At 35.0% G+C, this 26,183-nt stretch overlaps 1 protein-coding gene across 5 annotated transcripts in view; it reads left to right on the top strand.

Annotated features, from left to right (window-relative positions):
• The window catches only part of PEAK1 (pseudopodium enriched atypical kinase 1), a 303,272-nt gene that overhangs the window by 139,806 nt on the left and 137,283 nt on the right, over window positions 1–26,183 (top strand). For 3 of the 5 annotated variants that reach the window (XM_063089094.1, XM_063089092.1, XM_063089091.1), the window contains one exon: window positions 14,147–14,311. The exons of the other annotated variants lie outside the window; for them this stretch is intronic. The gene's annotated coding sequence lies outside the window, so the exon portion shown is untranslated. The remainder of the gene's footprint in view (window positions 1–14,146; window positions 14,312–26,183) is intronic. 5 annotated transcript variants of the gene reach the window in all.

Genomic DNA, 26,183 nt, shown 5'->3' with positions numbered 1-26,183 from the left:
AGCATATAGTTGGGTCCTGCTTTTTGATCCAGTCGGCCAGTCTGTGTCTTTTAATTGGGGAATTTAAGCCTTTTACATTAAGAGTTGTTATTGAAAGGTGTTGATTTATTCCTAGCATTTTATTGGTTGTTTGGTTGTCTTAGGTGTCTTTTGTTCCTTGCTTTCTGATTTACTGTTTGGTTTCTGTGTTTGTTGGTTCCTTAGGTTGTAGATAGTGTTTTTGTTAGCTTGTTTTCTCTTCATGAATGCCATTTTTATTATACTAGCGGGTTTAGATTTTTCTTGGGTTTTTATGGCAGTGGTAGTTATTTTTCAGGAACCAAACCCAGTACTCCCTTGAGGATTTCTTGTAAGGGTGGTCTTGTGGTAGTGAACTCCCGCAGTTTTTGTTTGTCTGAGAAATATACCATTTGCCCCTCATTTCGGAAGGATAGCCTTGCAGGGTAGAGTATTCTTGGCTGGCAATCTTTGTCTTTTAGTATTTTGAATATATCATCCCATTCCTTTCTAGCTTTTAGGGTTTGTGATGAAAAGTCTGATGTTAACCTGATTGGGGCTCCCTTATAGGTGATTTGACGCTTCTCTCTTGCAGCTTTTAAGATTCTCTCTGAGTTTTGCCAATTTGACTATGACATGTCTTGGAGAAGGTCTTTTTGGGTTGAATACATTTGGAGATCGTTGAGCTTCCTGGATCTGAAGATCTGTGATTTTTCCTATACCTGGGAAGTTTTCTGCCACTATTTTGTTGAATATGTTTTCAATGGAATCTCCATTTTCCTCCCCTTCTGGAATACCCATGACTCGGATATTTGATCGCTTATGGTTGTCTGATATCTCTCTCAGATTTTCTTCAATGTCCTTGATTCTTTTTTCTTTCTTTTTGTCTGCTTGTGTTTTTTCAAACAGCCCATCTTCAAGTTCAGAGGTTCTCTCTTCAACTTCGACAAGCCTGCTGGTTAAACTCTCCGTTGTGTTTTTTATTTCGTTGAATAACTTCTTCAGTTCAGCAAGTCCTGCTACACCTTTTTTCAGGACATTGATTTCCTTGTACATTTCCTCTTTCAGATCCTGTATACTTTTCCTCATTTCATCATGATATCTAGCTGAGTTTTCTTGTATCTCATTCAGTTTCCTTAGAATTATCCCTTGAAATTCCTTGTCAGTCATTTCAAGGGCTTCTTGTTCTATAGGATCTAGAGTTTGAGATTTATTAACTTTTGGTGGTGTACTTTCTTGATTTTTTGTATTTCTGGTATCTTTTTTTTGGTGTTTATTCATTGTGGCCGGGGGTTTCACAGTTCACCGGTTTGAGACTAATGACTAACTAGGATGTTGCTGTGGTTGCCAATTTCGTATGGCTCCCTCCGTGACTGCTCAGTTGGCCTCTAGTGCCTTGTGTGTGTGGTTGTCTCGGGTCTTGGGCTTCTCCGGGGAGCCATCTTTCTGGTCAGCTTGGACTCTGCTGGGCTGGTGGATCACGTACCACAGGGTGTGTGATCTCTGTTGAGCTTTCACTTCCCGTGCAGGACTTCTCCCTGTTCCGTGTGCTCTGGCCCAGGCTGTTAGATCGTGCAGTGGCGACCCCACCGGGTGTGTGGTTTCTGTCGAGTCTCCCCCTCCCTGGCCGCACGTCTCCCCACTCTGTGTGCACTGTGCTGGGCTGGGGAGTGTCTTCTGCACCCCTCGTCTATCAGCTGGGCCTTCAAGACCCTGCTCGGCACTGCCTCGCCCAGGAAGTCTACCAGGTTTCTGCTGGGCACAGACGACTGGTCTCTCTGGGTGCCTTTGTAGCACTATGTAGATCTTTCTCGGGTCTTGTTCACCTTTGTATCCCCCCAGTGTAAACCGAGTCTAGCGCCCACCTGCAGCCTGGTCTCCAGCAGGTTCAAGCGGACCTGGGAACTCTCCTACCACACTATTCCCAACCAGACATTCGTTAGGCTTTTTTCCAAACTGGTGGCCGCAGAGATGGTATCTGCCTCCCAGGAACAGGGAGTTTACCTGGGGCCGGAGTCCAGGGTATGGTGGAGTGACAGTCGGCCCGCCCGTACTTCCTTGCCGTCCCGACACTGGCCCGGGACACCCCCTCCACCAGCCCCGCCAGAGAACCGTGGAGGGAGTGGGAGCAGAGGCCCCCACGCCAGGCCAAGCAACTGGGAGGGCTCAGTGATGGCCGAGCAGGGCGGAGCTGCCCGCACCTGGGAAAATGGAGGCAGCACCGGGCAGTGAGTGGCCTGGTGGTGCAGGTGGGAGCCGCGTGGGCATCCACCCCCCGAACAGAGCTGTGCCAGGGATCACTCACAGTGCTGTGCCAGGTCGGGTGCTCGCTCTCTGTCTCTGGTTTGCCGCCTTTCCCAGTTCTCGGCCGCTGCCGCCTCGGGCTGTTCAGTCGCGGTGCAGCTCGGGCGCTCCCAGGAATCTTCTTTAATGCCGGCCTGAAACCTCGAATCCTGAATAGGGCAGCTGGCCGCCTTCAGCGCGGCCCAGGCCTCCGGGGTCCTGGCTGCATCCACAGCAGCCCTGGCGCCGTGTTCCCTGTTTCGAGACTCGCTTTTGCAGCTAAGAAACAGTTCTTTTCCTGCTCCACACTTCAAAGCTGTTGTCTGTAAATGAGGCAGCCTTTCCTGCCGGGGGCAAGGTGGCGGTCACCCCCCACGACCGGTCAGCAGCAGCAGTCCTCCCTTAAGAGATGGCGAGAGGAAGGTCCACAAGATTCCCGGCTGCCTGAGGCCCAGTGGCCACCTTTTCCACCTCAGCTACTCTGCGCCAGCCGCCGCAGCCGCCGCCATCTTGAAAAGCCAAAGTTATTATATTTAGCTGAGTGCTTAGAGTTTTTAAAGATGACTAGGCTTTTCCTGTGATTTGTGAGTTTCCCTTGTTTTTCTTTAGGGTTAAAGAACCCTGATCTAGAGTCAGCCAGACTTCCAGGCTGGTGCCTCATTTATATTAAAACATTCCCTTAATATGGCCTTGTGATTCTGAAGGCATGGTTTTAATACAGAAAGCCTTTTAATTTTTAAAACTACTTATTTCTATAAAGAAATTGTTTAAACACTGACTTTTCTTTCTCCAATCTTGTTGGCAAATCTGGTAGCATTAAGTAAAGTGCTTTGGAGATTGATTCAGTTTTAAGACAGATTTATTTCTCTCTATGTAATCTGGTTTCTCTGCCAGGGTACTTTCTAAAAATGAGATCAATTCTTAGTGTATGGAAGGTTGAGGAACTCTCAGATTCTTTTTGGTGTCATGTTCAGTAAATCTGAGAATGGCAATAAGGGAGATACAGAAATGTTGATTTGTGTGTACGAGTGTGTGTTTGCATTGTTTGTGTTTATAATCTAAACACCCAGGAAATGAAATAAATGTTTTTGATTTACAGCTTCCTTTTTGAACAGGTTATTTTAAAGTTTAACATGCTGATGGAGTTTTATAAGGAAATATTGATTAGTTTTCCTTTTTCAATGTATTGCTACTTAACAATTAAATGTAGCTCAGGTCTTCATTTTATATCTTAGTATTGTACTTGAAAGAAATGGGTTGATTTATATTTTAAAAATAGAAATATAGGAAATAAAGGAGAATTACAGAATCTATTGGCCTACATTTGTAAGATCAGTCCATCTCTAGTTGCCAATTAATTGAATTTGTTCGAGAAAAATAGTATTAAACAAGTATAAATATTCAAAATATTCAAATTGAGAAGGTTGGATGATTTTCATAAATGTTCAAAAATTATTCTGGTGGATGAAATTGAGAGTATTGTTGAAATAGAAAACCATTTGCTCTTAGGCTTTTTATTTCTCTTATGAAAACCCATCTCCAAAAAGAATTTAAACCAAAGGACATTAATTGCAACAAGAGCTTTCTATGAAGACTAAATTTGAATTTTAAAATTATATGAACTCCTTTTCTAGCTTTGTGCATTCTTTTATATAAACACAACATTTCAGTATAAGATTTGGTAGTCTGAAATATTGCTAGTCTACAGGTCTTTTATAGTAGTGAAAGATTGCAGAAGACAGGGTATAAAAAAATGTACTTGATTTTATTGAGTGAATCCTACCTACAAAAATGGCTTACTTTCTCTTCTCCAAAAGTACAAATACCACATGTCTTATACTATTAATAATGACAGGCATCATTTTGCTGGCAGGAATACTGATTCACAAACTTTTTAAATACCAAACTATAGAGAAGGTCTGAGGTGATAAAGGGAGCAGAAATTTTGTGCAGTCCTTATAGTGTAAGTCCTGATTTTCCAAGAGGGGAGAGTGCTATTTAAAGATCATGTACTCAAAGCTAGTAAATAAAGTCAAATGTTTAGAGCCCATCAAAGATCACATAAAACCAATATCAGAATATTGAAAGCCAGCCCACATGGTCTGAAGCAAGTTTATAGAATCTACTTGAATACATGGGAATATTTTGTGTTCTTTCTTAATTCTGAGATAATAAAAATTTAACAAGCATGGAATAGGAATAGGTTTTAAAGTAAGAAGAAGCTTCAGAAATCATTTAATTATCTTTCATTTTACAAAGAGAAACCAAGGGTGAGATGTTAAATTGGTTACTGAAGGATCAGAGACAGAACTAAGACTAGAATACTCTTTACTTATCTATTAAATTGAAGATAGAACTTGAAAAATTGTGATAAAAATTTTTATTATTGGTGTTAATTTTTTAGATTTACATACATAAAATTGACTTTTAAAATAAGTTCTTTGAGCTTACACATGTACAGATTCATGTAACCACCACTACAAACAAGAAACAACTAGTCCCATCCCTCCAGAAAACTCCTTTAGGTTGTCCCTTTTTGGTCAAAACTTCTCCCTGCATCTAACCCCAGGCAACTACTAATCTGTACTCCATCGCTATAGTTTTACCTATTCCAAAATACAGTATAAATGCAATTACTCAGTATATTCTCCTTTGTAGCTTCTTTTTCTCAGCTTAATATTTTGAAATTCACCTATATTATGTGTATCAGTGGTTCATTCTTTTAATTGCTTAGTAGTATTCAATTGCATGACTACATAACAATTTACTTATTCACCTATTAATGAACATGTTTGTTTCCAGTTTGTTTTTTTTAAGACTTTATTTTTTAGAGCAATTTTAGGTTCACAACAGAGTTGAGAGAAAGGTACAGAGCTATCCCATATACCTGCTGTCCCCACAAGTGTATAGGCTCCCTCACTATCAACATCCCCCACCAGAGTGGTACATTTGTTATAATTGATGAACCTACATTGAGATATCATAATTACTCAAAGTCCATGGTTTACATTAGGGTTCACCATTGGTCTTGTACATTCTGTGGTCTTGAACAAATGCTTAATGACATGTATCCACTGTTATAGTATCATATAGAATATTTTCAGTGCCCTAAATGTCCTCTGTGTTCTACCTGTTTGTCCCTCGCCCCTTCAGCCCATGACAACCCACTGACCTTTTTACTATTTCCATAGTTTTGCCTTTTCCAGATGCTAAATAGTTAGAATTATACACTATATAGTCTTTTCAGATTGGCGTTTTGTTTCCTATTTTTAGCTATTATGAATAAAGCTGCTGTAATTTTTTTTTCAGAGAAAAGGAAAAAATTTACGTATCGATACCATAGAGACCCTGATAGTGAGCTCCTAAAGAATTCAGAGTTAATTCATTTTTTATGCTTTTTACTTTGAAATAACTATAAATTCATAGGAAGTTGCAAACTTAGAATTAGAGAAGTCTGTGTACCATTTACCCAGTTTCCACTATTAGTTACATCTTACGTAATTAGAGAACATATCAAAACCAGGAAATTGACATTGGTGAAAAATGAGTCTATACTTCTTTGGCATTTTATCACACGTAGGTTCACGTAACCGATGCTGCAATCAGTATACAGAATTATTCTGTCACCACAGTGATATCTCTCATGCTACCTTTCTACAGTCACACAGATACCCACTCCCCTCTACCATCTCGCACTCTAAGAAACTACTAATCTGTTCTTCATCTGTATAATCTTATCATTTTGAGAATGTATGTAAACTGACTCAGATAGTATATAACCTAGAGATTGGTTTTTTTTACTCTGTGTAATGCCCTTGACATACATGCAATTGTGGTGTATATAACAAGAATTTGTTTCTTTTTATTGTTTATATTTGTTTCTTTTATTGTTGATATAGTTTTCCTTGTATGTATGCACCACAGTTTATTTAACCATTCACCTATTGTAGGATCTCTTGGTTGTTTCCAGTTTTTGGCTATTGCAAATACAGATAACTGTTGATATGTTAAGGCTTGTCTGCCATTTTTTTGTTTTCTGTACTTTTTAGAATTCCATGTTGATTCACTATAGTGTTTTAAAGAGTATGTCTTTGGATGGCTTTTTTGTCACTGCTCTACATATTATATTATATATGTAACATATCCCAGTCTACTGTACTACAGTTCCATCTTTTTTCATTTCTTTTCCCTTTAGAGAACTTTCTTTATCCACTCTTTTAGGGTGGGTTGGCTAGTGACAAATTCTTCTTTATCTATAAATATTTTTATTTTTTTCTTTATTACCAAAGGATGTTTTTGCTGGCTAAAGAATTCTTAACAACTCTTTTATTTAGCATCTGAAAAATATTGTGCCAGTTCCATCTGGCCTCCATGGTTTTTGATGAGAAATCTGCTGTCATTAAATTGTTTTTTCTCTAGGTAAGATGTTTCTTTCTTGCTGCTTTCAAGAGTTTTTTGTTTTGTTTTTGCTCTTGGTTTTGTCTTCAGTTTTCAGAAATTTGACTGTGACATGTCTTGTCATTGATTTATTTAGGTTCGTGTTGTTAGGGGTTTACTCAGCTTCTTGAATCTCTATGTTTATTTATGTATTTTGCCAAATTTGAGGACATTTCAACCATATTTTTTCAAATAATTTTTTTCTCCTCTCCTTCTGAATCTCTAATGACATGAATATTAAATGTTTTGTTATAGTTTAATTGGTTCCTGAGGCTCTGTTCACTTTATTAAGTCTGTTTCTTACCTGTTGTTCAGATTGTGTAAGTTCTATTATTTTATCTTTCAGTTCATTGATTCTTCTCTCTGCTCTATTCTGTTGTTGAGCTCATCCATTGACTCGTTTATTTCAATTATTGTAATTTCAGTTCTGTAATTTCATTCATTATATCTTCTCTTTCTCTGCTGAAATTTTCTATTTCTTTACTCAGACTTTCCATTTTTTCATTTGTTTTCAATGTGTAAGTAACTGCTCACTGAAGCATTTTTATGGTGGCTGCTTTAAAATCCTTGTGAGATCTTAGTGTTGGCAGCCATTGGTTGTCTTTTCTGATTTCAGATGTGATTTTCCTGATTCTTGGTATGATGAGTGGTTTTCAATTAAAACCTGGTCATTTTGGATATTATGTCAAGAGATATTGCATTTTACTTAAATCTTTTGGCAGGCCACTTTTGATACTGCCCTGGGGAAAGGGTGTTCTCTCATTACTACTAGGTGGGAATATAAGTGGAAGTTTCTACTCAGCCTCCCCTAACACCAGGCAGGAGACTCCTATTATTTCTGGGAAGGAGTGGGAATTCCAGCTCCCTACTAGGTCTCCAATGACACCAACCGTACTGAGTAAATACCTAGCAGTGGAATTGTTTGGTAAGTTTTATTTAACTTTGAAAGAAAGAGCCAAACTGTTTTTTAAAATGGTGGTAAAATTTTTTATTCCTACCAGCAGTTTATGAGCATTTCAGATGCTCTACATCAGTATCATCCTACAGAACTTTTCAATGATGAAAATGTTGTACTGTACCATCCAATTCATTAGCTACTGTAATGGACACCACAGCCCTACATCCTTGACAATATGTGAAATTGTCAGTCTTCCTAATTTTATCCTTTCTCTGTGTGTGAAGTGGTATCTTATTGTGGTTTTAACTATTTCATGTACTTGTTGGCCACTTACTTTTTATAAGGATGTTTTCAAAACAGCAGAAGTTTTGAATTTTGATAAAGCACAGTTTATCAGGTGGGTTTTTTGTTGTGGTTTTTTTGTTTTGTTTTGTTTTTATGGTTCTTTCTTATCCTAAAGTTATGAATTTTTTCCCTATGTTTTCTTTTTGAAGTTTTGTAGTTCCTTTCACTCGTAGGTTTATAATGCATTTTGAGTTAGTTTTTGTATATGGTTTGAGGTAAAGGCAAAGTTCATTTTCATTCTATATAAACATCCATCCTATTGTTCTAGCAACATTTGTTGAAAATATTTTCTTCCTAAATTGAATTACCATAACACCATGTTGAAATCAATTAACCGTATATTTGTAGGTCTATTTTTAGATTCTCTATTCTGTTGCACATATCTGTATGTTTATCTGTAGGTCATAATCAAACTCTATTGACTTCAATAGCTTAATTATAAATCTAGAAATCAGATATTATATAAGTAATCCTTGTTTTTTATTTTCAAAATTATTTTGATTATTTTATTCATTTGGATTTTCATATACATTTTAGAACCAGCTTATACATATCTACAAAGAAAAAAATAGGATTTTGATTGGGATTGGATTAAATATATAGACCAATGTGGGGAGAATTGTCACATTAGTAATGTTGAATCTTCCAATCCATGAACATGGTATATCTCTTCATTTATTTCAATTTTCTTTAATTTGTATTGGCAGTTTATTTGGCTTTTGTTTTATAGGTCTTACACATGTTTTGTTAAACTCAAGTATTTTGTCTTTTTTAATGCTGTTATAAATGGTATTTAAGTTTTTATTGCTAGATATAGAAAAATAATAGATATTGGTACATTGACTTTCTATTCTGCAGGCTTCCTACAATCATGTAATAGTTCTAATATTTGTTTTGTAGGTTATTTTCTGTTCTACTTATTTTAGTGGTTGCTCTGTGATTTATACTATGCCTGTTTAACTTATTATAATCTGCTACAGGTTGAGCACCCCAAATCCAAAAATATGAAATCCAAAATGTTCCAAAATTAAAACTTCTTGGGCGTCATTGTGAAGCTCAAAGGAAATACTCATTGGAGTATTACAGATTTATGATTTTCAGATTTGGGATGCTCAACTGATATTATTCTGCAAATATTCCAAACCCCCCCAAAATTCAAAGTCCAAAACACTTCTGGTCCCAAGCATTTCAGATGAGGGATACTCAACCTATATCACATAATACCACTTCTCATGTAAGATGTTTCAAACCATATTCTTCCATTGTCTCACAATCATCTTTTTCTCTTTGAGCTTCATTTTATATAAATTATATTGCTGTGTCTTCAAGTTCACTAACATCTTTTTTTTCCTTCAGTGTGTGAACTACTGCTTATTCATCTAGTGAAATTTTTATTTCAAATATTATAATTTTTTACCTGTAGAAGTTTCTTTTGCTTCTTTTTGAAAATCTTCTGTTTTTCTCTTCATATATTCCTGTTTTTATTTACATTCTCGAATATACAGTATGGTTTTCATAACCCTTTTAATGTCTTTGCCTGCTGATTCCATCATTCCTGTCATTTCCGAATCTCTCTCTACTGATTGATATTTTTCTGGTTATGAGTCACATTTTCCTGCTTCTTAGTATGTCTAGTGGTTTTCTGTTAAATGACAAATTTTTGTGAATTTTACATTCTTGATTTCTTAATTTTGTTATATTCCTTTAAAGAGTATTGGACTTTTCCTAAAAGGCATTTTTGTTCATTACATATTTGTTTGCTCCTTTCTAGGCTTTCTTGGCTTATAAGCTCCTATCAGGCATATTTAGATTAGCCTTTATTCTAGGGCTACTTTCCCCCACTTCTATGGTGTGGGCCTTCTGAGGTCACTGCTGATTGCCTTATATAGTCAATGAGGTTTCTCCCTTCTTGCTAGAGGAAACTTGTTGAATTCTTGGCCCCATGTCAGCTCTGAGAATCTTTCTTGTCACAAATCCCTGTTAACTTTCTTTCTTTAGAAGTCCTTTACTGGTCTCAAGAAATTTTACCCTATCATGTACAAATTTTTGTTTAGCAAAACAGGGGAATCCTTATTCAGATTACTGGGACATTTTCTCCCTTCCCTTGAACTCTGCCCATAAATTCTAGCCACCTTGGCCTTCTTGCACTTTTTTCTCTATCTCTTCAAGTCAGCAAGATTGCCAGGTTCTATTTGGGTTCTTCCTCCCTGTGCTGGAGTGGTCAGTGGCTTCCTGACTGAGAGGTTGGGTGATGGTAGGGCTTGCCTTGTTTATTTCCCTTTTCTCAGTCAGGGATCACAGTCCTGCACTGCCTGTGTCTGAAAATAGTTTTTTCCTATATTTTATACTGTGTTCTAGTTATTTACAATGGAATGATCATTCTGGACCTGTTTGCTCCCTCATGATCAGAAGCAAAAGTCAAATCAATCTAGAATGAGTTTTAATAATAAAACCTTTACAAAATTCAAAAGCTGTAAAGAAATCATTTTTTTTTCTGACAGTTAACCATTTGTAGTGGATTGAATTATGTTCCCCCAAAACTCACCGAAGCTTGAATTGTGTCCCCCAAGTTTTATCTGTTAGAAACTTCACCCCCACTGTGACTGTTAAGAGGGTGGGAAATCCTATTAGGGTAATTGAAAGGTGGAGCCTTGAAGAGGTGGTTGGATTGTAGGACCATACTGTAGTGAATGTGTTAAAAATGGTGGTCAGGGGCATGGTTCTGAGGGTTTTAAAAGAAGAGAGAGGAGAGTCTGTCGCTCTTGCTCTCTCTGCTCTCACCATCTTGCAATGTGAGACCCCTGGGTCACTGTTGCCACCTCCAGATGGACTTGGACTTCCCAGCCTCAGAAACTGTAAGCAATGAATTTCATTTTTCTTTATAAATTACCCAGTTCCCACGTATTTTGTTACAGCAACACGAAACGGACTAATTCACCATTGATTCACTTTTTCTCAGTGTTGTTATAAATGAGTTTGTGTCCACTGTGGGAACTTTTTTTTTTTTTCAATTCAGAAAGTACATTACAAACTTTAAATCAGAAACTAATGAGAGGAAAATGATCTATTTTACCTAATAAATTTCACAAATCAGGAAAGTGGATTTCTTGAGAACAAAAATTATCTTATATAATAATAATATTGTATATTTCTAAATAGCTAGAAAAGAGGATTTTGACAATAATTGCCATAAGGAAAAGATAAATGTTTAGGTAATGCATATGCTATCTACCCTAAAGAAGTCATTGTACAATATATGCATGTATTGAAATAACCCACTACCCCACAAATATGTAAAATTAAATTTTAAAATAAAAAATAAAAATTATCATTATTATTTAACATTTCATTAGAAACATGAAGGAGTAACATACCAGTATGGAAGGACTAAAACGAACCATTTCATCTAGTGTTTTAAAATATAAATCCTATAATTTTAGAGTATAGCCATGTTGAACATACTTCATATCAAGATTGGCAAATGTTATCTGTAAAGGGCCAAATAGTGTATATTTTACACTTTGTAGGTATGTAATTCCTGTCTCAACTACTCAACTCTGCCTTTGTGGGTACAAAAGCAGCCTTAGATAATATATAAACAAATGGCTGTGTTCTGATAAACTATTTATGGACAGTGAAATTTGAATTTGATATAATTTTTATGTCTCAAAATATTCTTCTTTTGATTTTTTTTCCAACTATTTAAAAGTGTGAAACTATTCTCACCTTGCATGCAGTACATAAACAGATGGCAGGTCGGATTTGGCTCCTAGGTCATTGTTTGACAACTCTTTCTCTAAGTTTTTTAAAAGCTTTCCAGTAAGATATTGGATTCCTAGCAGATCATTGTATTGGGGGTTTTTGTTTTTGTTTTTGTTTTTGTTTTTGTTTTGGGGCTGCTGGCCTGTATGGGGATCTGATCCTGTTACCTTGGTGTTATAACACTGTGCTCTAACCGACGGAGCTAATCAGCCAGTCCTGTGTTTGAATTCTAAGTAATATTTTTGCTTAAAAATATTCCCTACTATTGAGTTAAATAGTAAAGTAATTAAGATTCCCACAAGTTTGAGCCTCCAGGGCTTTGAGAGATGATATAGTATCAAGGGTTATTTCAGAGCTTCCTTGGCCAATTGGGGAATTGGAGGTAGTGTCTAATTTATATTACTCCCAAACTTGCACCTTTTCTCTTTTTAATCACACAGGCTAAATTCTTTTCTCCCTACTTTGTTTCAGTATGCCTGTCTTATTTATGTTCCGCAATTAGCACATATTTCTGTATACTGAATTTAGTATATATGAAGAAAGAGAAAAAGATTACCCACAATTAAGAGAAGGAGTCAGTCCATATGCTGGAATTAGCAGACAATAACTTTAAATCAGCTATTATAAATATGGTCAAGAACTTAAAGGAAAAAGGAGACACAATGAATAAAAATATAGAGTAAATCTGTAGAGAGAAGTAGAAATTAATTTTAAAAAGAAAAATATTCAGGATTCATAGGACTGAAAATATAATACCTGAAATGAAAAGTTTACTGGATACACTTAAGAGTAGATGGAGAGATGGAAGAAGAAAGTACTAGTGAAGTTGATGACAGGTCAATAGAAGTAGCCTACCTAAAAAATGAAGAGGAAAAAGATTTTTAAAAAGGACAGATTCTCAATGACCTGTGGGATAACAAGCAGTCAAACTTATAAATATTAGAATCCCAGAGGAGAAGAGAGAAAATGGGACAAAAGTTTTTTGAAGAAATAAATGCTGAAAACTTCTCAAATTTGGTAAAAAACAAAATCAAAAACTAACTTACAGAACCAAGAAGTTCTTATAATTTTGAGTGTACTATTAATGGCTATATTATGATGGAACATCTATAAGTCCCAGGATAAAGTATTCAGAAGAAAATAATTTTGGGGACTAGGAGGAAGGTACTGCAGGAGGGACTATAAGAGGATAATAGAATACTACATTAGGACAGAGTAAGAAGACCTGAGTTCTCATTTTGGTTTTGCCATTAGCCAAACACCTACCATTGGGAAATCATTTCATTTCTCTCTTGTACTTTCTCTCTATGCATTTTCTAGGTTACCAATATTTGTGTACCCATGTGTTTGATTTTTTTCAAAATCAAATTTAAAACTAAAATTGGCAAAAATTGCATTTTTATTCTCTAAGGACTCTTCTTATAATGGGAAGAAAACTAAGTGATTTTTCCAGTGACTGCATATGTGATCTTAGGCATCATTGTTCCTTCAAATGTATATTGATGATACCTATATTTCCTGTTAATAGTTTTCCTACATACTGCTTAGTATTGCTATGTAGCACATTAAATGATGGGTGTAAACACTGTAAAAACATTGGATATTGTTTTCGTCATGAATTAACCAGCTGATTTGAACTTAGATATTGTTTGAAGGTATGCTTAAAAAAAACCTTCCATTTAAAAATGCTTTTGTTTTATTGAAAGGTTTGATTGTGTAATATGTTAGTAAATCAGGAATTATTTTTAAATAATCACATTTATTTTCACTTTGTACTTAACTCTTCCAGTTATTTTCCTTGTACCTGGTGTTATAGAGAAAACAAATTGGGAGTTGGGCCAGTTTTGAACATACATATATTGGGTGCCCAAGAGTCAGAAGTAGGTAGGAATTTATTTATTTGGTGATGTATAATATTTTTGAAACCAAATTATAAATGTATTTCATACTTGTGCCTAAAGTAAACTCCAAAGTAGCTAGTGAAATATTTGTACTTGGAGATAACTGCTTTCATATTTTACAGAGGCTGTACCAAAGTTGGACATTGAGACTTAGAATTATATTTTTATAAAAAAGAAGTAGAGTTTATGATTTATTGTTCGATTAATATCAATATACTTCTAGCAAAATAAATCTACAAGGACAATCAAATGAAGTCTCAGAAAAATCTCAAGTGCATCAGTGCTCTTTTATTCTTGGAAATTACTTGGTTCTTAGATATGACATGGGGAATTCTTGAGTGTATGAGGTTCTATCCATGTCTGTACCTAAGTAAGGAAATTATTTTTTAAATGAATTAGATGAATTATAACTATTGAATGAGGATGAAATTAGGAATATCCAAAAGGAAAGAAAGATGTCCAGTATATTTGAAACTAGTTTACTCTAGTTTAGCTCTACTTTATTTTATCTTTTCTCTTGCAGTAAACATTGCTATCTTCAGAAAACAAATTAAGAAATGAGAGGCAAGGAAGAAAAGACGTTCATCTTGGAAAGACCCAAAGCACTTTGAAATTTTAAAGGAATGTAATACTAGCTGCTAAGACCACCTTTGTCACCAGAATGAATGAAGTGCTTCAAATTTAAGTGGTAACCAGAATTCTCCTATCATATTAGGTTTCCACTAGGAACTTTTGATGACTTGAAAGGATTTCTTTTTTTTTTTTTGCATTTTTCGTGACCGGTACTCAACCCGGTGAGTACACTGGCCAGTCCCATGTAGGATCCTAGGATCCGAACCAGCGGCGGGAGCGTTGCCGTGCTCCCAGCGCCGCACTCTCCCGAGTGCGCCACGGAGAGCGCGGCTGAAAGGATTTCTTTTAAGTTTAAATGTTTACCTTACATATGACAAACTATAGATAAAGCTGTTAATCTTCTAACTTACTTAGCATAGTCAGGCTTATTTTGGTCCTTAATGTTTGCTCAAAAGAATTGTTTTTTTTCCTCCAGTTATAAACCTCTTAATTTAGAAACATAAGCTTATTTGAGAAAGAATATGGCATATATTAGTACATTTGTATGTTCATCCTTTACCAAATATTTTTTACATTCATAGAAATAATCCAAACAACATGGTAGTATAGTTTGTGTAACATATACAAAGGTTTTTTTGGTCTTATTTTCTGAACTTTATTTCATGTTGTTTTTTAGTTTCCTTACTTGACATCTGTTCTCTTGATCTTTCTCCTTTTGTATCTGAGAACTTATTTTTATTTAATCTTTTTCCTTTGCTACTCCTTCTCTCTACCTTTTAATTCTTTCAGGAATTAAGAGCTATAAAAGGCACCAGGATCTAGAATAAAAAGGAAACATAAATTTGAAAAGATTATAAAATTTTTTCTTGTGAATTTATAAAGATTGTTAGATTTCAAGTAGAATGGAAAGCAGTTATATAAAGACTTAAGATCTTTATCAGTCTTCTTAAATTATCTTGATCTTAGGCCAAAATTATTTCAATATGTTTTATAAAGATTCAGATATTTGCAAATTTCTTATGGCATCCTAGTGAACAATTAAACTTTTATTCATTGGGTGCCTATTAATTTGATTCTGGAGGATAATTATTTGTTTGCTTAAGTCACTGTGTCTTGGTAGTGAATAGGTATGTAATTGATTAAAACTAGTTCCTTGCTGTGAAATGCTGGGGTTGTAAAAAGCCAATCAAATACAGTAGCATGTACTAGTCCTAATGATTGTAAGGAACACAGGACATGTTTCAAGGAAATGATTCAAGTAGATTAGTGTAATGCAGGATAAATCATATACCAAAGAACGAATGTTCTAAATACTCTTCCCTGTACTAACATTAACCATTAAAAATTTCTTAACAGTGATTTTTAAAAAAAAATTCTCCACGTGTGGGTTAAACCTCTACTTATAGCATAATTAGAGCTTTTCTGTGATTTTTGCTACAGATAGCCGTATAGCCACATTCAGCTGGGAAACTGGAGATTCACATACAAAGAATGATGTTATGTTAGACCCTTACTGAATACCATAAACAAAGATTAACTCAAAATGGATCAAAAGACCTCAGTGTCAGAAATAACAACTATAAAATTCTTAGAAGAAAACTTAGGGCAAAAGCTTAATGACATTGGATTTGGTAATGATTTCTTGGATATGACAGCAGAGGCACAATGACAATAGAAATAGACAAATTGAGCTTCATGAAAATTTTAAAACTTTGTGTATCAAAAGCTATCAATGGTGTTAAAAGGAGATCCACAGAATGGGAGAACATATTTGCAAATCATATCAGGTAATGGATTAATATCCAGAATACATGGAGAAATCCTAAAACTCAACAACAAAAAAACAGACAACCTAATTCAAAAATGGACAAATGAGTTGAATAAACATTTCTCCAAAGATACACAAATATCTAATAAGCACATGAAAAGGTGTTCAGCATCACTAATCATTAGGGGAATGCAAATCAAAATTACATTAGGGTACCACTTTGCGCTCATTAGGATTGCTACTATATAAAAAAAAAAACAAAAAACAGAAAATAATATTGGCAAGGATGTGGGGAAATTGAAACCATTGTGCACAATTGGTGGGAGAGTAAAATGGTAGCTGCTGTGGAAAACAATACACCAGTTCCTCAAAAAATTAAAAATGCAGTTACTATATAATCCAGCAATTCCACCTCTGGGTATTTACCAAAAAGAATTGAAAGTAGGGTCTTGAAGTGATATTTGTATACCCATGTTCATAAAAGCATTATTCATAATAGCTAAAATGCGGAAGCAACCTAAGTGTTCATTGATGGATGAATAGATAAGCAAAATGTGGTATATACATACAATAGAGTATTATTCAGCCTGAAAAAGGAAGGAAATTCTGATACATGCTACAACAGAGATTAATATTGAGGACATTATTCTTAGTGAAATAACCTTGTCACGAAAAGGTAAATACTGTATGATTGCACTTCATATAAGGTACTTAGAGTAGTGAAAATCATAGAGACAGAAAGTAGAATTGTGGTTGCCAGGGCTAGAAGGAAAGAGGAATGGGAGTTATTTTTTAATGGGTATAGCATTTTAGTTTTACAAGATGAGTTTTGGAGATGGAGGGTGGTAACAGTTGCACAACATTATAAATATATTTATTTCCACTGAACTATACACTTAAAAATAGTTAAGATGGCAAATTTTGTGTTGTGTATATTTTACCTCAGTTTTTTAAACTTTGAGGAAAAAGGGCTATGTATAATACAATCTTTCTCTCTCTCTCTTTTTTTATTCCTGAGGATGATCTGGAAAAATGTTTACCAAAGTGTCAGTAGTGGTTTTAACTGGGTAGTGGGTCTCTGGTTAATTTTGCATTTTTTATGCTGTTATGGAATATGTAAATGTTTTACAACCAGCTTGTATTGTTTTTAAAATTGGAAAATAAATGTTATTTTTATTTCAAAGCAAAAATAAATAAAGCATAGAACTAGAATAGGTGACATGCTCTAGACAATAGTAGAGATATGCTGTTGTGTTGTGGCTTTGTTCCTGCTACCTAATGTGCCACTGTCTTTCTGTCAAATCTGCATTGTGTTTTGGAAGAATGTGATCCCATTATTCTTTAGTTTCACAAATGAATGTTTAAGACTTTTGTTGGAAAACAATTATTTCTGTGGGCTTACATCTGCTCTAACATTAGATTTTAAAAATTCTTTACTACTGAGATAGTTGCAGCAGAAATATTCTCTGGTAGAGTAATAACCAAGAAATGAACGTATCATGTGGTAGAAATTCTCCTTCCACATATGCATTGCCAGCAAGACAACATTGCTGTGTATTAAGAAGCCGGTCATGTTGTGTGGTAAGAGTTAGCCTCTGAAAACAAAATTATGAGATGACCTAGAAAGAGGATGTTTATCTGGGCTTTTTTTTTAGAAGTTACTTCACAAAGGGCCTCATCCTGGGGTGAAGGATGATGGAAGGAGAGGTAGGGACATGCAGCAGTTGTGAAGGAGAGAGGGTTAGTGTGGGTGTTCAGAACACATTTTTACCTTTTTTTTTTTTTTTGTCCTTTTCGTGACCAGTACTCAGCCAGTGAGCGCACCGGCCAGTCCTATATAGGATCCGAACCCGCAGCGGGAGCGCCACTGCGCTCCCAGTGCCGCACTCTCCCGAGTGCGCCACGGGCTCAGCTCGCATTTTTACCTTTTGATTCATTGTGCCAGCTATAATTAGCAGTAAATATTTCAAGTCAATTACAATCAGTTGGAATATCACTAAACATATGAGGTAATTGAATACCATAATAAATGCAGATATCCCCATTGCTTCTGTTTGTAGAAGGGAAGTTTACCTACCATGTTCTTACAACAGTGAAAAACTGGAAATCTGCAAAAATGCCTGTTAGATGAGTCAGTTATTCCCAATCCCTCTAGTACTTTAATTCTGAAGTAATTATCCCCATGTGCTAGCAAAAGAATAATAGAGAAAAAAATTAGCATTATCATTTTCTGGCTTGTCCATTTTGACAACAATTCTGGCACATGGTCACAGGAAAACTTATCTACAAATGCCAAATTATAAAAATGAAAATAAACTTGATCCTTAATAAACTCATTCTTCTTGGAGTCAGGCCCAGCTTTTGTTTTCTTCCATTGGTTTGGCATATAAAAAGGAAGGAAAACAAAACATTCTGGTGCTATAGCACACTCTGATAATATAGGCCATTGTATACTTTGTCCTAAAGCACAGGTATGTTTCATATGAGGACTGTTGAAAGGGAAAGAAGACATAGATCCTTTGCTTAGATGCAAAAGGGAAAAACACACAATCAGTATCTTTATTTCCAGATATAGTTCTTAGCTAGCATTTCTTTTCCACCCCACTGCACATCTGCCAAGAATGGAAAAGCACCAAGACTCCTGGACAGTCATGCACACCCTCCCAAATCATTAGGCAGGTGTTCCCAAAACAAGGTGCCAACCACAGTGAGATACCTGTGAGTATAGTTATAACAAAAACAAAAGCAGAAATTATATGTGTTAGCAAGGATGTAGAGAAATTGAAACCTCTTGTACAATGATGGTGGGAATGTTAAATATTTCAGGCCCTATGAAAAAGTTTGGTGGTTTCTCAAAAAGCTAAACGTAGAATTACCATATGACCCAGCAGTTCCACTCCTACGTATGTACCCAAAAGAAATGGAAACAGGGTCTCAAACAAATTTTTGCACATAAATGTTCATAGCAACACTGTTCACAGTAGCCAAAAGGTGGAAACAACCCAAATGTTCATCAACAGGTGAATGGATAAACCAATTGTGGTAAGTCAGTAACAGAACCATACCTGAAAAATCTCTAAATATTTGGAAAATAAGCAACCTTCTTCTAAATGATGCTTGGGTTGAAAAGGACCTCAAGGAAAATTATAAAATACTTTTAGTTGAATGGAAATGAAATCACAACATGTGAAAGTTTGTGTGATGCTGCCGAAGCAGTGGGAAATTTCTAACATGTTAAATGTCTGATTAGAAAGGAGGAAACATCTCAAATCAAAGAATTCACTTTAAGAAGGAGAAAAAGCTGAGCAAATTAAACCAAAAGTAAACATAAGGAAGGAATTTAGAACAGAAATCACTGAAATAGAAAACAGAAAAGCAATAGAGAAATAGGTGAAAACAAGAGCTGGTTTTTTGAGACGAATAAAATTAATAACCCTTTAACCAGGCTGATCAGAAAAACAGAGAAAAGACATAAACTACTAATTACTACAGATCTTACAGATATTAAAGGGATAATAAGGGAATAATATGAACAAAACGTTGTTCCCATAAACTCAAAACTTTAAATGGAAAAATTTCTTGATAGACCTAAACTACCAAAACTCACTGGAGAAAATAATAGGTAACCTGAATAGTCCTATATGTATTAAAGAAATTGAATTTAGGGTTCAAAACTTCTCACTGAAGAAAACTGTAGGCCCAGACGCCTTTACTGGCAAATACTACCAAGGAAGTATTCAGTGAAGAAATAATATCATTCTACACAAACTCTGCCAGGAAATAAAAGAAGATGGAACACCTCCTAACTCTATGAAGTCAGTATTATCATGATATCAAAACAAGTTAAATAGATTACAAGAAAGAATAGTACAGACATAGCTACAAAAATCCTCAAGAGAATAGCAGATCAAATCAGCAATATATAAAAAATAATAATAGATTATGACTAAGTAGGCTTTATCATGAGAATTCAAGGTTGTTTTAATGTTCAGAATGAATGAGTGCAATTCACCATATCAAAAAAATTTTTTAAAAAAAGATCTCAATGGTTAGATACCACATCATTTCATAACCAAAAATTTCAGCAAACTAGGAATAGAAGGAATTTTTCTCAGCCTGGTAAAGTGCAAATATAAATACACTATAGCTACTATTATATTTAATGATGAAAAACTGAATGCTTTTTTCCTAAAATTGGGAACAAGGCAGAAATATCATAGCCAATTCACTAAGGCAAGAAAAAGGAAATAAAATGAATGTGCAGACTGAAAAGGAAGAAGTAAAGCTGTCTGTATTTGCAAATGAAATCATTTTCTATCAGAAAATCCCAGAAAATCTACCCCCCCAAAAAAATCTATTAGAATTAATAATAAGTTAATTAGCAAAGTCACAAGATTCAGTCATATAAAAATCAATCATATTTCTATATACTATTAACAATTGGAAATTGAAATTATAAAAACACCATTTACAGTAGCTCTATGAAACCTGAAATACATAAGTATAAATCATACAAAATATGTACAACATCTGTGCTGAAAACCTATAGAGCCACTGATGAAATCAAAGAAGATCCCAATAAATGGAGAGAGATACTGTGTGTAACTATTGGAAGAGTCAATATTGTTAAAGATGTCAGCTCTCTCAAATTATTCTAAAGATCATATGAAATCTCTATCAAAATCTTAGCAGGAATTTTTTTGTAGTAGTTGACAAGCTAATTCTAAATTTTCCTGGGAGGAAGGTAAAGGAACTAGAAAAGTCAAAACAATTTTGAATAGAAACAAAGTTGGAGGACTCACACTACCTGATTCAATACTTACTAAAAACCTGCAGTAATCAAATAGTGTATTATCGTTAAAAGGATAGATACATAGGTCCGTGGAAAAGAATAAACAGTACAGAAGTAGACACACTCAACTGATTTTTGACAAAGGTGCAGAGGTACTGCAATGAAAAAAGATTAATCTTTTTAACAAATGGTACTGGAGTAGTTAGATAGCGATTTAAAACAAAACACAACAACAAAAAAGAACCCTGGCCCATACTTTGGCATGGGCCTTGGAGATAAATGAAAAAGTAGATGGTTAGAGATTCACTTTGTAGATGTAGAGGAAGAAATAATACTACAAAGAGAATTGAAACACTGAAATGGTAGAGGGAATTATTTAAAGACAAATCTTTTGACTAAGGTGCATTATATATTGTAGGAAATTTGTATATATTATGAATAAATACAGATTAATTTATTCATTATCTCATTAAACACCCTTCTCTTCACAGAGTACTGTGTTAGATTGGAGGGGTGTTATCATATATAAATAATAACAAAATATTAAGTGCTATCATAGTAGTGCCAGGAGAGCCCAGAAGAGGGAGCAGCAAATACCCACACTCATCCTGAATGGGCTTCCTTAGCAGCCCCGTGAGCTCTGAGTGTAGAAGGGAACTAAAAGCTGGAGTATTCTGAGCACTGAAGAATGTTAATTGATCCACTCTCTTTTTGAGGACTTTGAGAAATTGTTGTTAATGTGATAGCTAAAGTTCAGTATGGCATCTTTTTCATCTGTTGCCACTTGAATCTGTGATAATTACCTCAAACTCAAAGAATAGACAAAGTGAGGGACCTGATGTAGTTTCCTTCTGTCCTTCCTTTTTGCTGTCATTTGATCTACTTTCAAGTGGGTTGTCTTTCTCTTGCCTCTGGTTGCTAGCCACTTTACACCATCTATCACACAAGGAAATCAAAGGAATTTTTCCAATGACCACCAAAACTCTGTAGGAATGAAAGAAGGTTTTTTTCATAAATGAGTCTACATTACACTCCACACACATGGAAAAGAGAAGAGGAGTTGCACGTGATCACTTTTGCCAACTTTCTGTGCGTTTCTAATGTACATTCTCATCTATCTTTGAATGATTAATTCATTGGTACTTGTGCTCACACTTTCCTTAAAGCAAGTACTACTTTTGTTCTGCCCCAGTCTTCTATCATGTAGCAAAAACGTTGGTGGAGATTGCTTTTCCATAAAAAGAACTGTGCCACCTACTCTTCAAATGCCACTGATTAAGAAAATCATTGATTGATTTTTCCTGGGGAATAAATTAGGCTTTCCCCTGAGAGTAGAAATAAATAAATAATGGGATGTAAAGAATGAACATGGCTGTGTATTATGAGGAAAATATTTATGCAGTTGTCATGGAAACAACGTAGGCATTCAAACAGGAGCTTATGATATCTCTGTATTTGTCAAATATAAATCAGATATGAGTTGCATTCACTCTCTTTCTTGGCCCAAATTTAGTCTGACACATATGGTTATGTAAAATAAGCTCCTGCTTTGGTATATTTGCTTAATATTTGTAAGAATCTGGCAATACAAAGCCTGCCATGTTTTAAAATCATATTCTTGAGACATAGAAATAAAAGTACAGAAAGTGATTCTCAGCAAATAATTCCCCCAAACAAATGGCAGCACAAACAGCGAGACTTTCATAATTATCAGAGCTAATTAATTTTTCTTAATTGAAACATATTCACAATGTTCGACCTAGCTATTTGGTACTCGCTAATTATTATGAGCGATGTCAAATGTTGAAAATGCATAGTTTGATAGTTTGTTCTTACTTAATGCATGTTATTTCATTTCTGAACTGGAATGAGGCAGAACAGGCAGTGTTTTGAATGATGATTATACTTTTCTGTCAGAAGGAATGAGTTGCCTTCAATTTCATACTTTGTAAATGAGGCATGATAGAAATCTAGAGAGGGTGTACATAGATTATGAGGATATGGAGAATTTGACAAGATTTTCCAGAGCTTGAACTTTGTTCAGTAACTAATTCCAAAGATAATACAGAAAACAGAAACCTGACTTGAATCTACTGCCTTTTAATGGGCACACGAACTAGAACAATATGAAAATCTAAAAATGATTAGAATAGACTCCTTTCATGAAAAAGTGTTACCCACTTAATTCCAATAACATCCTTTCATGCCAACTTTGTTAGCCATTTCATAGCCCATCAGTTTAACACCCTGTATATTTTCTCTTCTCTTAGATTTCCTCAAACACATGCAGTTTATAAGCACATAACCTAGATACTTAATGTTTTCTTAAAGCAGTAATTGCTTACATAGTCCAAGAAACACAATAGTAGTTTAATAAGAGCAAATACAGATTGAACAATGGGAAAGGGCTGATCAGAGAAGGCTTTTCAGAGGAGGTAGGTTGTAAGTCAAAATCTAAACATAAAAGACATTTCTAGAGGGCATTTGGACAGTATGTATCAAAAAATTGAAAGTGTATGTATCCTTTCATCCAAAAAATTGTATTTCCAACAATTTATCTTAAGGAAATAAAGATGTGTACAAAGAATGAATTAGAATGTTTGCAAAATCCTTTTTATAATAGAGAATACTGGAAGCACCTTAAATATAAGTACGAAGGAACAGATAAATAATTTTAGGAGAAATCCAGAAAATAAGTGTACCCATTTAAGATGATGTTATAGGAGAATATTTATTGATATGGAAAAATATTCATGATATGTTGTTCACTGAATAAGAGCAAGAATTTGATTGGAATTGTATTAAATATATAGATCAGTTTAAGGAAAATTGGTATCTTTACTATGTTGGGTCTTCCAGTGGATGAACATAGTATGTCTTTTTATTTAGGTCTTTTATTTCTTTTATTAGCCTTTTTTATAGTTCTCAGCCTACAGCTTCTGAACCTGTTTTCTTAGATTTATATCCAAGGATTTCTTTTTTATTTTTTTCCATTTGGAGGTAATCTGAAAAGTATTTTTAAAATTTTGGTTTCCATTAGTATATTGCTTGTATATATGGAAATGCAATTCATTTTTGCATGTTGACCTTGTGTCCTACAAGCTTAAAATACTAAATCTAAAAGGTTTTTTATAGATTCTTTAGGTTTTTCCATGTACACTATGATGTCATGCAAATTGGCATAGTTTTACATTTTTTTCCAATCTGTATGCCTTTTAGTTCTTTTTCTTGCCTTGTTCCACTGTTAGGACTTTCAGAATATGTAAAATAGGAATAATAAGAGTGTAGGCATCCTCATTGTGCTCCATCTTTTCAGGAGGAAGCAGTCACTTTTTCACTATTAAGTATGATGTTAGCTATAGGTTTTTCTTTTCTTTTTTTTTTTTTTTTTGTGATGGGTAAGAGGATCGTAACCCTTGGCTTGGTGTCGCCAGCGCCGCACTCTCCCAAGTGAGCCACGGGGTCGGCCCAGCTATAGGTTATTTAGATGCCCTTTAATCATGTTGAAGTTCCTTCTTGTTCCTAATTTGCTGAGAGTTTCATTATGAATGGATGCTGGATTTTGTCAAATAACTTTTTATACTTATTGATATGATCGTATGGATTTTCTTCTTTGAGCTGTTAACATAGTGGGTTACATTGATTAATTTTTAATATTAGATTTTATTTATATTCCTGGGGTGAACCTCACTTTGTTGTGATGCATTATTTTTGAAAAATTTACTGGAACATTTTGTTGAGGACTTTTGTGTTTATGTTTATGAGGGATATTGATCTGTAGTTTTGATTGATTGTTTACTTTGTCTTGGTCCTGTTTTGACTGGTTTTTGGCATCAGAGTAAAGCAGATCTCATAAAATGAATTGGAAATATTCCCATTTCTTCCATTTTTTGGAATAGATGGTCCAGAATTGGCATTACTTCTTCTTTAAATGTTTGCTAGAATTTTCCCAGTTAAACCATCTAGTCCAGGAGATTTTTGTGTATGTGGGAAGTTTTCTGCTTTGTTTGGTTGGTTTTTAAATTTTTTTAACTTAAAGACTTTATTTTTATAGATCAGTTTTAGGTTCACAGCAAAATTAAAAGGAAGGTACGGAGATTTCCTGTATACCCCCTTTCTCCACACATTCATAGCCTCCCCCATTATCAACATCTCCCACCAGATTGGTATATTTGTTATAGTTGGTGAACCTGCATTGACACATCATAATCACACAAAGTCCGTAGTCTGCGTTGGGGGTTCACTCTTGGTGTTGTATATTCTATGGGATTGGACACATGTATAATGACATGCATCAATCATTATAGTATCATATAAAGTATTATCACTGCCCTGAAAGTCCTCTAAGCTCCACCTATTCATCTCCACCTCCCCCCAGTCCCTGGCAACCACTGATCTTATTAATGTATCCATATTTTTGCCTTTTCCGGAATATCTTATAGTTGCAATCATACAGTATGTATCCTTTTCATATTGGCTTCCTTCATTTAGTAATATGCATTTGTTTCCTCCACGTCTTTTTTTAATTTTATTTTTTAAATTTTTAAATTTTAATTTATCAATATACAATATAGTTGATTTTTGTGTCTCTTTATCAATTCCTCCGTTTCCTCCCTCCTTCTTCCCCCTCCCTCCATCAACATCATATCTGTTTACGTCTTAACAAAATCAAGGAGTTGTTGTGATTGTTGTGTCTTCTTCCCCCTGTCCCTGTTCATTTGTTTATTTACTTTTTAATTTTTATTAGCTCCCACAAATAAGTGAGAACATGTGGCATTTCTCTTTCTGTGCCTAGCTTATTTCACTTAATATAATTTTCTCTAAGTCCATCCATGTTGCTGCGAGTGGTAGTATTTCATTTTTTTGTAACAGAGTAGTATTCCATTGTGTAGATATACCACATTTTCCTTATCCACTTTTCTGTTGATGGGCATTTAGGCTGGTTCCAACTCTTGGCTATTGTAAATAATGCTGCAATAAACATGGGAGTGCAGGTGTCTCTTCGTCATGATGATTTCCATTCCTCTGGGTATATAGCCAACAGTGGAATAGCTGGGTCATGTGGTAGATCTATCTGTACTTGTTTGAGGAACCTCTATACTATTTTCTATAAAGGCTGCACCATTTTGCAGTCCCACCAACAGTGTAGGAGGGTTCCTTTTTCTCTGCATCCTCACCAGCATCTGCCATTCTCAGTCTTTTGTATATTAGCCATCCTAACTGGAGTGAGATGGTATCTCAAAGTGGGTTTGATTTGCATTTCCCGAATGCTGAGTCACGTTGAGCATTTTTTCATGTATCTGTTGGCCATTTGTATATCTTTCTTTGAGAAATGCTTGTTTAGCTCCTTTGCTCATTTTTTAATTGGTTTACTTGGGTTTTTTGCTGTTAAGTTGTTTGAGTTCCTTGTATATTCTGGTTATTAAT

This window comes from Cynocephalus volans, chromosome 3, assembly GCF_027409185.1.
Source record: "Cynocephalus volans isolate mCynVol1 chromosome 3, mCynVol1.pri, whole genome shotgun sequence".
Lineage (NCBI taxonomy): Eukaryota > Metazoa > Chordata > Mammalia > Dermoptera > Cynocephalidae > Cynocephalus > Cynocephalus volans.
The sequence above is the reverse complement of the archived record's forward strand: the minus strand, read 5'-3'. Positions and strand labels throughout refer to the sequence as shown.